At 43.1% G+C, this 16,410-nt stretch overlaps 1 pseudogene; it reads left to right on the top strand.

Moving 5' to 3' along the window:
* The first annotated feature begins 13,397 nt into the window (after positions 1-13,397).
* On the top strand, positions 13,398-16,041 carry LOC123982252 (annotated as a pseudogene).
* Positions 16,042-16,410: the final 369 nt, after the last annotated feature.

The following is a 16,410-nucleotide window of genomic DNA, read 5'->3' as shown; positions in this document are numbered from 1 at the left end:
CATGGTGCATTATCCTGCTGGAAGTAGCCATCAGAGGATGGGTACATGGTGGCCATAAAGGGATGGACATGGTCAGAAACAATGCTCAGGTAGGCCGTGGCATTTAAACGATGCCCAATTGGCACTAAGGGGCCTAAAGTGTGCCAAGAAAACATCCCCCACACCATTACACCACCACCACCAGCCTGCACAGTGGTAACAAGGCATGATGGATCCATGTTCTCATTCTGTTTACGCCAAATTCTGACTCTACCATCTGAATGTCTCAACAGAAATCGAGACTCATCAGACCAGGCAACATTTTTCCAGTCTTCAACTGTCCAATTTTGGTGAGCTCTTGCAAATTGTAGCTTCTTTTTCCTATTTGTAGTGGAGATGAGTGGTACCCGGTGGGGTCTTCTGCTGATGTAGCCCATCCGCCTCAAGGTTGTGCGGGCAAAAATAAAAAATTTAATACATCATACGATATCTATGAAGATTCTCAGTCATTGCGTTTGTGTAGTGGTTGTTTAGTCTCCCCAATATAGAGGTCTGTACATTCCTCACTGCATTGGACCGCATACACTAGATTGCTTTTCTTGTGTTTGGGTGTGCGGTCTTTGGGGTGTACCAGCATCTGTCTTAGTGTGTTCTTGGGTTTAAAAAACACAGGGATGTTGTGTTTGTTGAAAATCCTCCTGAGATTCTCTGATACTCCAGACACGTATGGAATCACAATGTTGTTGCGTTTGACCTTCTTTTCCTCCTCCCCTGTAGTTTTGTTCTTCTTGGATCTTGTGGCTGTTTTCACACAGGTACATTTAGGGTATCCACAGGCTGTAAGTGCCCCCTTCAGGTGTTTCTGTTCCTTCTCTCTGGCTTGGGCGCTTGTTGCTATGTTTTCCGCTCTGTGGTGTAGTGTTCTCATGACCCCTAGCTTGTGCTCCAGTGGGTGGTGTGAATCGAAGAGTTCCCAGGAAATTCAACAAACGTAACACACGCATGGCTCAACACAGAAGGGCCAACTCCTCAGGTCAAGACTCTGCAGTCTACTCGTTTGAAGACCACCAGGTGCACATTTTAGACAGAGAAGATGGATGGTTTGAAAGAGGTGTCAAGGAAGCCATCTACACCCGTGTCGAGAAGCCATTATTGAACAGAGGAGGGGGTCTACGCCACCACTTATCCCCCACTTACAATGCTGTCCTTTCATCACTTCCCAGGAAACTCAACAAACGTAACCTATTGGCCTCAGGTGAAGATACCAACGATGGTCGTTCAGTCTTGGCCACCGGTAGTCCCAACGACTGTAACGACTGTCGTTACAGCAACCAGGAACACTAACGAACCAGCGGTATTGATGACCTGGGCCAACGACCCCACTGAGTTTAAATAGCTGAGTTTCCCTGCCAGTCAGTCAGAACTGAAGAAGTCCTTTGGATGAGGGACGAAACGTCTTCCAGTATCTTCAACCAAGTCCAGTTGCCCTTGACTTTAACCTTTGTTGGATAATACATCATACAATTCGCAATTGTCTGTTCCATAATAACCCTTGCATCAGTTCCTAAAATGTTTTTCCATAATGTATGTCAGTTCATGCAGTAAATAAAAACAGCAGAGGTTAGACAGAAATTGAAGTTGTCACAACAGGTCAGGGCACATAGACTGATAAATATCAACATAAGACAAGCATTTTGTCATCAAAATTGGAGACAGATTGTTGCCAGCTGTTTCTCTCACACTAACAGTCTTCCACAAAATTACTAAAAAATCAGCAAGTCAGTCAACAAAGGCAGAAAATTGACTCCTTTACATGAGCTTTCTCCACTGACTTTAAGCACCTTGCAAATACAGGGGGAAAAATGCTACTAGTGAACTTGCATCTTCGCTGTAGTGTTTACATGAATTTCTGTAATGGGCATACATATAAGGGATTTGCATTGAATGAAAAGTTAAACGTGGCTATTTAAGCATGGTCTTAAAATTGCTGAGTGAGGCATAGAAGACACAGTTATAAGAGTGACAGGTTTAATTCCGGCCTATATAGTTGTGTAGCTTGTCACATCCTCTTTATAGCAGGGAAATATACCTGCAAGCCCTTTCTTTTATATTTTACTATTATGAAGGAGGTTTGTATTTCCTCAAATTGCCTTGTAATGTTGTGTCATACTGATTATAATCCAAATACAATATCGAGCACACTTTGATGTCTTAACCATCTGAGGTAAAGACATAAAGTGTGAAAGGTAAAATGTATACACTATATAGTGCACTTACAAATTCATGTAAAGCAAAAATGTATTGTCCACAGCATGCATATAAGATGTAAATTTACTACTCACTATAGAGTAAAGCATTGAGTGATTTCTATGTAGGGAATAGTAAAAGAGAGTGATCTTAGACACAGCCAATGTTATGATCACCACAATATTTACCTTACAGTTCCTTTAGCTAAGACCCAGGAAAGGCCACCATCTGGCCCAGGCGGGTAGCCACCATCTGGCCACCTGTACAGAATGCATCATCACTCTGATGTCAGGTAAACTCTTTGCCTGGGCCATGCCTGTTTGGGTGCAACCAGCTTTCCTGTGTGTTAATTACTCCTTGTTTACAACCAAAAGTGATGAAGGTCTCTAATCATCCAGTCTCTGAGACATGGTGACCAGGATGATTTGGGCCATGTGCCAAGGTATTTGTGGTGTGGGCGATTATTAGCGGCAGAGGGTGGCTGGAATGAGCAATCTCTACTCAGTGTCTCTATACATGGTCTAACTGACACCAATAAACTGGGTTTACCTCTTATTGTGACCAGGATTCATTCATTGCTTTGCTTGTCTGCATCATCAGTAGTGTTGTGTCGTTCAAAGAACATTTCGTTCATAAGACCTAATCGTGTATATGACTCAGGAGAAACGGGTTGTCTCTTTGAGTGATTCGTTCATTTTCACGCATGCGTGAAGGATCTTGGACTCTTACGTTCACTCGTCACACGGCAGCTGCATGGGCTCCGTCAGCACAGGAAACAGAATTGATTAGTTCATGACTATGAACTGTCTGTTTGAGTCGTTCATTTGTCACATGACAGCTCGGCTACAGGGCTGTGGTAAGCAGGCAGCACAGGAAACAGAACTGATTAGTTCACGACTATCAACTGTGGATCTCCAGGTTTGACTTGTTCACCGTTCACATGGGTCCTCCTCAGTCTTTCGTTCATTCTGCAGGCTGAGTTACTGCCAGTGCTGGAGAATGAGAGGCAAGTCGGCCGTCAGGTAACTGGACTGACATTATATAGCTATTTTGTTAATGACGTGACATTTAATAAAGCATAACATTATTACAGCGCAGTGTTGTTGTGCTAAGTTATAGTTTTAACACAGCCGCACCGTAACTTTAGTCCTGCTAGTGTTTACAGCCAACAGCTGATGAGAGTTGTTCTGGGTCCTCCGAGGTCGTCTCCTCTCCAAAACAAACAGACCCAGTAATTAAAACATTAAAACACAAGTAGCAACGTTAGCGTTAGCTAACAGCTAATCCGGGTCCGCCAGAGAACACAATGTAACTTTTACTTTTTATTTACCAACAGAGCCGTGCTGTTGTTTCACAGCTCCTTATTGGTAAACAACCTGGCAGTTTTTGAGAGCAATGTGCTCATGTTTGTTTCTCTGTTTGCAGAATCAGAACCTGATGTGGCCCATTCTGCGTACAGAACTGCCAAACTGCTGCGTTTATATGTGTTTATTTCTCTGTTCCTCTGTGCTGGAGTTCTTTTAAGAACTTGGTGGCTTGATCCAGATTATTATTAAATTGGTTGAATTTTAATAAGAGTGTGTTTATTCAGATAGTGTATCAAGCTTATTACTTCTATATACGCAAATCTGATATATTTATCAGATCATATATTTTACTCATGGATAGGGACGTTAGGCTACTGTATGAATGAGCACGTTACAGATAAAGATAGTAATAGTAATTATATACATAAGACTTTATATGGCTGGTCTGGTTGAATACTCAGGAAAGATTGTGAAAATGGAAGGATCTAGCCGGATTAGTGGATTGCATATAGACAACATATTTCTGTGGTTTTTACATGGTTTGAATTTGGTTGTGCACCCAGGGGGTTTATATAATGATGATATAGTAATACAGTAATGAAGAGGTGAATGTGTGCATTATACTTTGTCAATTAAAGCAAGCCAGGCAGCCTTCCGTGTTTGGGAACGGTGCTGTTTTTTAATCGCCCACTAGAGGGCTGCAGCGCCGCAATAACCAGCCTAGTTCAATTGAACGAAATGAACGAAATGACACAAAAAAAGATTAGTTCATTTTAATGAACGAGATTTGTATGAACGAGTCCGTCTAAAGAGTCGAACTTGCCATCACTAATCATCAGTTGTCTCAGAAAGAAAGGGTCATCACTACCTGGCCACACCATTGGTGCAAGCTCTCCTCCAGTTGCTCTCCCAGTTGTTTCAGTATCATCTACAGTAGCTTCCTTGCCCTTTGCTCCATCAGAGACACTGAGAATTGCAGTACAGCACAACAAGTATCATTCCCCCTGGTGCACTGTAGGAAATTGACTATATGTTTTTTGGGTTATCAGCCAGAGTTTTTTCCAACATTGTTAATGTTTGAGATTCTTAAGGTTAATCCCCCACATTAATACATGAGTCAGTGCTCCAATCTACAATTTTGAACCACCAAACTGCATGCATATTCATAGCCACAGCAATAATCAGACTGACAAGGCAAAAACAGGGATGTTACAATATGAATCAGTGTATTCATTTACAATGGCTGAAGTTTTTTGTTGCTGAGGTCTGAGGTTGGTGGAGGCCTTCATGGCAAGAAAGATGCTGCTCCAGGTATTTACTTCTGCCCGACCGTGGACTGTACACAGGGCCAGGGATAGGCCGCAGACGCCGCAAACACCTGACATACTGCTAGACGGACTCTCCACTTCTCACAGTGGTACAATTTTCCACTATGTTGGTTTTGTTGTCACCATTTAGCTTTTGTGGATGCCCATATCTCAGTCACAGAACAAGGGAGGTGTGATTGGCATGTGCCACACATAGTCACCCTTAGTGAACGTGAGCTAACTGTTTAATTTTTAATAACAAATACAATATCTCTTTTTTTATCATCATTGTTCTCATTCTCTGTGTTTCTGTCGTTGCATTTCCCTCTGTATACCTGTCTGCTGTCTCGCTGTTTTATTTGCGCATTGTGTATTTTTCAAAATTAAAATACATTGACAAAAAAGCCTGCATCCTACTTTGTGGTGGGCAGCAAAAAAGACGTTGGGTCCTCAAAATAACTGACAGCAGGTATGATTTCAGGTAGAAAGGACACAGCATTATAGTGCTTGTCTGGTAATGACAGCCAGTGAGTTTTACTATTTTCTGTATAGTAAAATGTAAGGTAGTTTATTGCACGTAGTGCAGGGCAGTATTAAACTAAAAATTGTTTAAGTATGGTTTTCTGTGTGTAGAATGTTTTTCCCTGATGCAGATTCTAAAAAAATATCCCCCAATCTTTCTAAAATATATTCTCAGCATTAGCAGCACAGTTGAGATGCTCACTCGCAAGACTCTGCACAGCATTACAAAACATCTTCAGGGTGTTTTGCAAGAAAAAGAAAGTTTTTGTCCCTCTTCATCATGCTCGTTGCCTGCAAGCACATCCCAGATGACTTGGGGACACTTTTTGCATCCCAACGACAAGAAGTCTTCATGTTTATCGCAGGAAACAGTCACTAATTTAAGGTACTCCGTGTCAACAAATCCAAACATTTCTTTGAGGGTGGCGATTCTCTTGGCCAAGCAGCTGATTTGATTATATGATTTATTAAATGATTTGATCACTACAGTCTCCACATCTATTTCCAGTGCATTGCTGGCACATTTTATTGCATTGTGGATTATGTGGGCAGGGCAGTTTGCAGAAGGATCTTGCTGTTGTGTTGTTCCAGAGTCGTTTTGATATACTTTACAGGAAAGCTGTCAGGAAGAAGTCTAAGACATAGTGAATGCTGAGTTTGTGTTCTGCTAGCTTCTGCAGAAGAGTGTCTGTAACTGTATCTGCACTCTTGGCTGCCTGTTAAACTATATGTAGAAGTCTGCTTTGGCTACCCTTCTCAGGATTCCAGCTTGTTACAGAGCGGGGAAATGGTTTTACATTGCCTTTATTAGAGCAAATTCAGAAGCAATTAATGTAAATGCGCTTGTGACAAGCACTTCTGTTTGGTGTGACCACACCAGATGCGTATAGCTATGGCCAAATCAGAGTACTGTTTTGGTGTCAACGTCTTTCCCCACTCCTCTGGGTACCTGCAGTAAAGTGGGACACCAGGATAATTTATGGTTCCCTCCATAAATGTGTATATAATTCAACAACATCCTAGCTAAGCGTCACCGTTGTGAGTAGTTGTTTATTGATTTGTGGCACTGCTGCACACAGCTAAAAAAAACTACAACAGCTATAATTCATGTATCCTACAGACTTTTACATTTTAAAACTCTATCTAAAATCCCACAGTGCCCATCTGTGGGCAACACAAAATGACTCACAATTATCAGTATTTAATGTTTTATTAATCCAAACTTGGGTTTAGTCTAATTTTTGGTGTGTATTTTGTGTATCAGGTAAACTAATTTTTATGTGGATGACAGCCAAGGTAAAGGCAGGTAAATGTTAGATACTAAGCATTCTTAATGTACTGAGATGGTATACTGTATATTGAAAGGGGAAGATTTGAGTGTTAGTCTTGTAATGTATGTCTGGGTCATTCAGGCAGCTGCTTAAACACAGCTAAATTAAACATAGATGAAAATAAACAGACCCAGATCCAATGCCAGTCACCTTCAGCCTGTTTTCTGACCTCATCTCTCTACTGTTAGAGGGACAGATTAATTAGAAATAGGCTTAAGCCTTGAGGAGATGGACTCTCTGCTAGACAGATGCTGTTTGAACAGCAAAACGGTCTTCGGACATCAAAGAAAAATGAGAAATTTGGACTAATTGGAAATGAAGGACATATAGGTCATGGAAGTGCTCCTATGGGACTAGAATAACAACAGTTTCTCATCTCAGTGTGTCATTACTGACGCTTTCAGACAGTGCGACAAAGCGTAATTATTTTATGCTAAAAGTACCCTTCAGCTTCCATATGAAACGCTACCGTTTCATATGGACGTCGCAACAACACAAAGGAGACTAACCCTACCTGCTAGCACGGACGATGTGCACAGCTGTAGGGTTCGCCAACATGCATAAAGTCAGTGACTTAGGTTTAGACACTAACATTTCTGATGGTTATGGTAAGGGTAAGGGGCTTGAGGGGGGCTGTCAACACCTTTAACACGAGCTAGCTAGCTACGTTTGGGCTGTACTTTTAGCGTCAAATAACTACGCCTTGTTGCGGGCTTCCTTTGTGGTTGCGGGCTTGCTGCTGCCACTATGTTCCTGGTGGACAGCCACTGCTATAATTATTATTATTAGTCCTATAATTATTATCATACTATATAACACTATAAATATTTGTACCATTATTTATTTTTTAGAGTTAGCGTCAGAGGGGTCTGTACCACTATCACCTTAACTGTTTATATTTTCTGTTCATTTCTATGTGGATTTTGTGTTGGGCTGCTTCTCTCCCTCTGCCCCTGTTCGCTTTTTCAAAACCTTTTGAAAGTTCTAACTAGGTGCATTTATCTGCCACACAATACTGTGAACTGATGTACTGAAAAATTATTTGAAAAATGTCTAGCTGTCATTCAATATAGTTTTATATAATATAATTATATATAATATATAATGTCAATATATTCAATATTTAACAAATTATTTATCCGTAACAACGGCATAAAAATTGTAGGTATAGGGTTGCAGTGGTGGAAAGTAACTAAGTACATTTACTAAAGTATTGTACTGTGCTGGGGTAGGCATTTTTTCCAGTAGCATTTTGTGTTATACTTGTTGACATTTTATTTACATCCTGAAAGCAATCAATAAATCAAATGTTCTGACACCAAATTGAAAAAACAAATCTGATATGTCTGATATGACAGGACTGTAATACTTTCAAAATGTAAGTGTCTCTTGCTACAGTAGTCCAATGTTGCCTATTCTACTATATCAAAAGGAAAATATTGTAGTTTTACTCTACTACTTATGTTTGACACATATAGTCACTAGATATAGATATTGGGATAAATAAATAAAATTAACTTGACTCCTCAACCAATTACAACAGTAAAAGGTTGCTTATACATCAGTTTTAATAATGTAGTACATAATAATATATTACTGTTAAATGGGCCAACAACTTGATTTTCAGTCTGTTCATTATACTTTTTACTTTTTACTTTAACTTAGTAGGACTTACTTATAATGGAGAATTGCAATGATGGATTGATTTACTTCCTTCAGTAAATCTGAATACTTCCTTACCCACTGCTGGCTTGCAAGATTCTTTTCTTAGCAGAAATTAAACCTGCAGGGCATTGGAAGGGAGGACACAGAAATCAAACTATACACTACATCTGTCAAAAGCATCTTCTGACATGTCATTTTAGCTAAATCAGGTGTTATGTATTTCCCCCCAACAACATCTCTACAACCTTCACAGTGGACAAATGCAACTCCTTCCAGTCTTTCTTTCAATCTAAAATTGACACAATCTACAGCATCTTCACTACTTCCCCAGTCCCCTCAACCCCCCACCTGCCCCCACCCCTCCACACTCTCAGTCACTGTCTTGTTTCTGACCTCTGTCCCCTTTAGAACTGTCACAATTCACCACAAAAATGAACAACTCCACCTGCAGCTTAGAACCCATCCCATCATCCCTAATCCGGAACTGCCTTCCATCAATCACCCCACTCATCATTAAAATCATTAATTCCTCCCTCACATCTGGATCAGTCCCCACAACACTCAAAGTTGCAGCTGTCACCCCTATCCTCAAGAAACCTGGTCTCAACCCGGACATCATGTCCAATTTTCCGACCCATCTTCAATCTCCCCTTCCTATCAAAAATACTAGAACGTGATGTCGCTGCTCATATTCAAACCCACCTCCCCACTAATAACCTTTTCGAACCATTTCAATCTGGATTCTGCTCACAACACAGCACTGAAACAGCCCTCCTCAAAATAACTAATGACCTCCTCCTCTCCGCCGACTCCGGTCACCTCACCATCCTAATCATGCTCGACCTCACTGCAGCCTTCGACACCATCAACCACTCCACTCTTCTCTCCCGATTGGAAACCTACTCCAATATTACTGGCACTGCACTCTCCTGGCTCCACTCCTACCTCACCAACAGACTACAGTTCATCAACATCAATAACTGCACCTCCTCCACTGCTCCTTTGTCACAAGGCGTCCCCCAAGGTTCGGTGCTTGGTCCTCTCCTGTTCATCATTTACATCCTGCCACTCGGTAACTTCATACGTAGATATGGTCTCCACTTCCACTGCTACGCCGATGACGTCCAGATCAACATCTCCACCATATCCATCACGACAGTTACCTCTGCAATTCTGACCAACTGCCTCAGCGACATACAAACCTGGATGCAAACCAACTTCTTACAACTCAATTCCAATAAATCTGACATGATCATCATCGGCCCCAAATCACTCACAAAAAACACCGCCTTTCCATCAACAACTCCACCTTGTCTCCATCCCCACACATCCGCAACCTTGGAGTTGTCTTTGACAGCAACCTCACTTTTGAACACCACATCAACCGTGTCACCAGGACTGCCTTCTTTCACCTCAAAAACATTCCCCGTCTCTGCCCATCACTCACCTTCTCTGCTGCCGAAACACTGATTCACGCTTTCATTACATCCAGAATTGACAACTGCAATAGCATCCTCTATGGTTCACCTGCCAAAGCCCTAAATAAACTTCAATATATCCAAAACTCTGCTGCCCGCCTCCTCACCCACATACGCACCTGTGGCCATATCACCCCCGTCCTCCAGAATCTTCACTGGCTCCCTGTTCCCCAACACATTCAGTAAAAAATCCTCCTCCTCACACATAAAGCCCTCCGCAACCTCCGCTCCTCTGACACTAACCTCCTCTCACCTCAAATAAGGTACAAGCACTGCATCGGGGTGGGGCGACAGAGCTTTCACCATTGCAGCCCCCTCTCTATGGAACTCCTTACCCATACACATCCGAGGTTGCAGCGACATGTACTCTTTCAAATCACTTATCAAAACCCACCCTTTTAGACTAGCTTTTAACATCAAATAATGTTATATACTCCTGCTGCTGTTTGTTATTTTGTTATTTATATGGTCGCCCCTTGCTCTAATGTATTTCCGCACCACATGTTTTTATCTACTATTCATATATTTTATATTGTGCTATTTATTTTTTTAATGTGTTTTAAATGGACATAACTTCTGCTTTTACTGTAAAGTGTCTTTGAGTGTCTTGAAGCGCGCTATAGAAATAAAATGTATTATTTAATTTGGTAGATGGTAGATATAGTCATTGTATGACACAGCTTGCTTGTCTAACCTCTTGGCCACTGAATAATGCACAGTGGCAAAGCTCTGGTGTGTTATGGTTGCTCTCAACGGGCTCATTACAATGTCTTGGCCAGTTGTTTTCCACAGGGAACTGTATTAGTGGCCTCATTCTTAATTAAAACAATAGATAATCCCCAGGCACAGGCAACACTTGTGTAGTAGCACATTTGTTGGTGCAGAGAGTAATATATTGTGTCATTAGTTTCCGTTTTGTATTTCAAACGAGAGTCTCATTTTCTGCGCTCCTGAGGGACTGTGTCCATACTGTGTAAGACCACACTGACAAACAGTTTTTGTTGTTCACTGGCCTTACAGTTATCAGGACTGGGAGGCCATGCCACCAGCATATCTAATTAGATGTAACTTTGCTTGGGAGCTTATCGAAACCCGCTCTGTGCCACAGCCTCCGTGCTCAGGAACGAATGACATCAGGACATTAAAGAGCTATGCCTGATTGCACTGCTGGATCTTGCTTTCTGTTTATTTTGTCTTTTGTAGAAAGGTATCCTAACTGTGAGAAGTCACATGAGGGTGGTCTGCCTCTGATAATCGTTCCAATAGACAAACCGTGACCTCCCTTGCTTGTGCTTTATCCAGCAGTTTAATGAGTTCCAGCTATCTTGACTGAACACAATGAAAGTGATTCCAAAAAAAGAGGTGCATGTGATGTAGGGTGAAATTTATGTGTATGATATTATCAGAACTAGCGTCTGTGTGTTTTCATTTACATTTTTTACTTAATATCTAATTTCAGAAGACTTAAACACTCAAGTGCACACAAACACTTACTGCACACACACACGCACACACACACACACACGCACACCACATACTAATTGTGCATAGGTTCGATGGGTGGCTACAAATTAAGAATAAACAAAGTACAAACAGAACAACAGTATTACTGCCATTAGTTTCATAAGGTTATAACTGCATTTAATGAAACCCATTAATTTAATAAAGATGTTGGTTTAATCAAACAACTGGCAAAACATGTTGTACCACAGATTCAAGTAAGCACATCTTCCACTAACTTGTTGCATTATTGTGTCAACAGGCCAAATAAATACTTGAGTCACTGGCTTGGTCTTGGTAATATCATTAAATCAATGACACATTTAACTTTTCATTTCATATTTTCAGTGGTCACTACCCACTTTTATTCTAAAATCCTTTAGATTAGATGGTCAGTGCAGCTCTGACAAAACATATCACTTTGCCATTGTGCAAATTGCAAATGCAAATTGTACAAATGCTGTATTCTTGCTTATGAAAGGCTCAGTCCATGAATATTAAAGTCATGTTTCATTAACATGCTTTGCAGCTACAATAAAATATTCAGAATAACATATAGAAAGCAGGCGGAAATTGAATGTTATTTACAGTACATTAAACTCATCTTTTTCACTGACTATGTCCTGGTGTTTTCTCTCGCATATAAGAAACAGTAAAATTGTGTTTTCATATTAGATGAAATGCAACAAACAAGTCATATGAACCATATCATCTTGTGAGATGAGTATATATCCTTATGTGAGAAGAAGAAAACTTTTATCTTTTTTTCTCTTTCCCTCTCTCCACCCATTGAATGTATGCAGATGTGCTGTATTACAGTATCTGGAATTGTGTTGCCAACACATTCTCATCTCAGTGCATCATTACTAAGGTTGGGTATTGTATTGTATGTGGGCAGAATATAGCTAATACTATATGTTACAACTAGGGGAGCTGTCTGTAAAAGGATGCCTGTTAAGTTTCCACTGCCCACCCCCTGCTGGCCTTTTTATATTTACCTGACGCCTTTATCCAAAGCGACTTACAATTGCTATACATGTCAGAGGTCGCATGCCTCTGGAGTAACTCTGGAGCTCCGGGACACAATCTCACAGTGGGAATTGAACCCAGGTCTCCCACACCAAAGGCACGCATCTTATCTATGTGCCACCACCGTTGTTGTTGTTATTGTTGTTGTTGTTGTTGTTGGCGGCGGCTAGTGCTAGGATACAGTGTGCTAGCTAGCTAGGCCACAGGCAGGAGCAGCAAGGCCAAGGAAGAGCCACACCTTTACATGGCTACATTTGGGACTGTTGGTGAATTCGTGGAAGGAGATGAGGACTGGACTGAGTATGAGGAAAGGTTGAGACACCTTTTTGACGCTAATGGCATTATGGAAGAGGAGAAAAAACGCACCATTCTCCTGAGTGTGTGTGGGCCGAGGACATACAAGCTGATACAGAACTTAGCTACGCCGTGGAAACCGGGGTAGATGTCATATGAGGATCTGGTCAAGCTTGTGGGGAACAACCACAATCCCAAACCATCAGTGATATTCCAACGTTTCAAGTTTCAGGAAGTCAGGTCAGTCTGTGGCTAATTTTGTAGCAGAACTTCGGTAATTGTCCGAGCACTGTCATTTCGGAGCAGTGTTGGACGACATGCTTCATGACAGACTGGTATGCGGCATTAGTAATGACGCCATTCAGTGCCGCTTGCTGGGGGAAATCCCGCCGCTAACGTTTAAGAAAGGCTTGGAGATTTCCCAAGCAATGCAGATGGCTGCGCATAATGCTAAAGACATCCAGAAGGGATATGGAGAAGCACAGTCGGCAGCAGTGCACCAAGTGAAAAGAGGGGGTAAGCCATGTGGAATGTTTTCAGTGCAGAGGGGCACACTATGCAAATGACTGCAAGTTTAAAGACACAGTTTGCCATTCTTGTAGTAAAAAAAGACATTTAGATGAAAACTGCAGAAGTACTACGATTAAGGCTAAGCCAGGGCAAGGGAAGGTTCAACAGGCCCAGGCAGCAGCGCATCACATAAATGAAAAAGAGGAAGAAGCTGAGTGTGCCTACAACATGTTTGGAATGGAAACTGATGAGGAGCCACCTGAGCCCTATTATGCCACCCTCTCTGTAAATGGAAAGGTCATTCAGTTTGAGATTGATTCAGGGGCCACAGCCTCAGTTATCAGCGCGGAAACCTACAGGAAGAGATGAGGGGGCCAAACCTCCGCCCATCGGGTCCTCAAAGCTAAAAGTCAGGACGTACACAGGACAGCCCATACCTCTCTTGGGGGTAGTGAAGGTGCAGATTGCAACCGGAGGTCAGAGGGCCGATGCCAGACTAGTGATAGCTAAGGGAAATGGGCCCAGTCTGTTGGGCCGGGACTGGCTTCCAAAAATCTGTCTAAACTGGCATGAAATTAAATATGCTCACACAACTGAGGACATTCTGCAGCGATACAGTGACGTGCTTAGGGACGAACTAGGCAGTGAAACTCCATGTGGACCCTACAGCTGCACCGCGTTTCTTTAAGCCTAGGGCAGTGCCTCATGCTATGAAGGGCAAAGTTGAGGAGGAGCTGGAACAGTTACAGGGGCTAGTCATCATTGAACCTGTCCAGTTTTGAAATTGGGCAGCTCCCATTGTCCCAGTTATGAAACCCGACAAAACGGCAAGGATATGTGGGGATCATAAACTCACAGTGAACCAGGTTGCTAAACTGGAGGAGTTCCCGTTGCCGAGGATGGAGGACCTGTTTGCGACACTGTCTGGAGGAAAACTGTTCACCAAGCTTGACATGAGCCACACTTACCAGCAACTGCTGATGGACGAGGATTCAAAGGAGTACGTCACATTAAATACGCACAAGGGATTACTCAAGTATAATCGCCTGGTGTTCGGAGTGGCATCCAGCCCTGCAAATTTTTCAAAGGACATTGGACAGTTTGTTGCAGGGAATCCTGCACGTAGCTGTGTATTTGGATGATATTTTGATCACAGGAGCTACAGAGGCAGAGCATGGTCCTGACCTAGAACGGGTGCTACAAAGGCTCTCAGATGCAGGGTTGAGGTTGAAACGCAGCAAGTGTGTGTTTATGGCACCAAGTGTAACCTGTAATCTGGGACTTGAAATCACAGCTGAGGGGCTCTGTCCAGTGGAGGACAAGGTGCTGGCTATCAAGGAGGCCCCTAGCCCCAAGAGTGTTACTGAACTTTGATCCTTCTTGGGGATGGTGAATTATTATGGCAAGTTTCTGCCTGACCTCTCAAAGGTATTAGCCCCGCTGTACAAGCTGTTGCACGCGGATACAAAGTGGCAGTGGGATAAAGAGCAGGAGGAGCAAAGCTGCTGGTGCATTATAATCCAGGCAAGGAGATCACCCTCTCATGTGACGCCTCACCTTATGGGGTGGGGGCAGTGCTCTCACATGTAATGGAGGACGGTTCAGAGAAGCCTATTACCTTTACTTCCCGTACACTGACATCTGTAAGAGGGCCTGGCCATTGTTTTCGCAATGAAACGTTTTCGCCAGTACCTCTATGGTCGTGTGTTCAAAATCTATACTGACCATAAGCCCCCGATAAGCCTGTTTGGTGAGAACAGATGCATCCCACCCTTAGCCTCAGCCAGGATACAGCGGTGGGCGCTTACTTTGTCAGCCTACCAGTATGCTATTGTGTATCAAGCAGGCAAGGATAATGCTAACGCTGATGTGCTGAGCCGCTTACCTTTGCCAGAGATGACTGCCACCTATGTGCCCCCAGCGACTGTGTTTACATTAGAGCGGTTGTCAGAAACACCTGTAAAGGCATCCCACATCAGACAGTGGACTGAGAGAGATCCAGTGTTGTCTACAGTTAAGACTTTCCTGCTGTAGAAAGCATAGAGCTGGGGCCTTATGCCAAACGGAAAACAGAACTGAGCCTGCAGGATGGTTGCATCTTTTGGGGGATAAGGGTTATTGTGCTGGCCCCTGGTCGTTCACGGATTGTGGAAGAACTATATGAGACGCATCCAGGTGTGTCAAGGATGAAAAGGCTTGCTAGGTCATATGTCTGGTGGCCAAACATGGACTTTGAGCTGGAAAACAAGGTTAAATCATGCTCAAAATGTCAGTGCCAGAGGCACATGTCGTCGCCAGCCCCGTTGCATCCATGGGAGTGGCCAGAGCGCCCCTGGTCTAGGGTACATTTGGACTTTGCGGGCCCTTTTATGGGACAGATGTTTCTGATCATGGTGGATGCGCATTCCAAATGGTTCGAGGCTCATATCATGAGCAACATCACAGCACATTCCACCACAGACAAACTCAGACAAGTGTTTGCAGTTCATGGGTTGCCAGACTCCATTGTCACAGATAATGGCTCGACGTTCACCAGTGAGTTGTTCAGTGAGTTCATGCAACAGAATGGCGGACATCCCATCCAAACAGCTCCTTTCCACCCCACCTCAAATGGTTTAGTTGAACAAGCAGTGCAGACAGTGAAGGAACGATTAAAGAGGATGTCAGGAGACTCTCTGGACGCAAGACTTTTACGTTTCCTGTTTAAATATCACCTCACGCCACAGACCACAACTGCACGCACACCAGTGGAGATGTTACTGGGGAGTAGACCAAAGTCCAGATTGGATCTGTTGCATCCAGACCTGAAAGCAAAAGTGGGAAGGAAGCAGGAAAAGCAGAAGGAGGGCCATGATCGACAGGCATGAGAAAGACAGCTCAGACAGGTGACCATGTCTACGTGAGAAATTTCAGCAGTAGTACAAATCAGCCCTGGCAACCTGGAGTGATACTGAGGCAGATTGTTCCTGGTTCTTTTGTTGTGGAGTTGGGGGATGGACGTGTGTTTCGCAGACATCAGGATCTTGTGCGCCTGCGTCATGATGCAGGTGCGGAAAAAGTCAGTGCCCATGACGTGCCCACGGGCAAAGAGTCAGTGGTGGATGCAGGTCTACCAGTGGCCACACCAGAGCCAACGGAGGAGGTGGCTGTGCCCTCTACAAAGGCTGAGCACGCACACATGGACACACAGGCCCCTCTGGTGACACCAACACCTGATCCACCCAAAGCACTTGGGTAAGGA

The sequence above is a fragment of the Micropterus dolomieu genome, linkage group LG13 (assembly GCF_021292245.1).
Source record: "Micropterus dolomieu isolate WLL.071019.BEF.003 ecotype Adirondacks linkage group LG13, ASM2129224v1, whole genome shotgun sequence".
NCBI classification, from domain to species: Eukaryota; Metazoa; Chordata; class Actinopteri; order Centrarchiformes; family Centrarchidae; genus Micropterus; species Micropterus dolomieu.
This window is presented reverse-complemented; position numbering and strand designations above follow the sequence as displayed.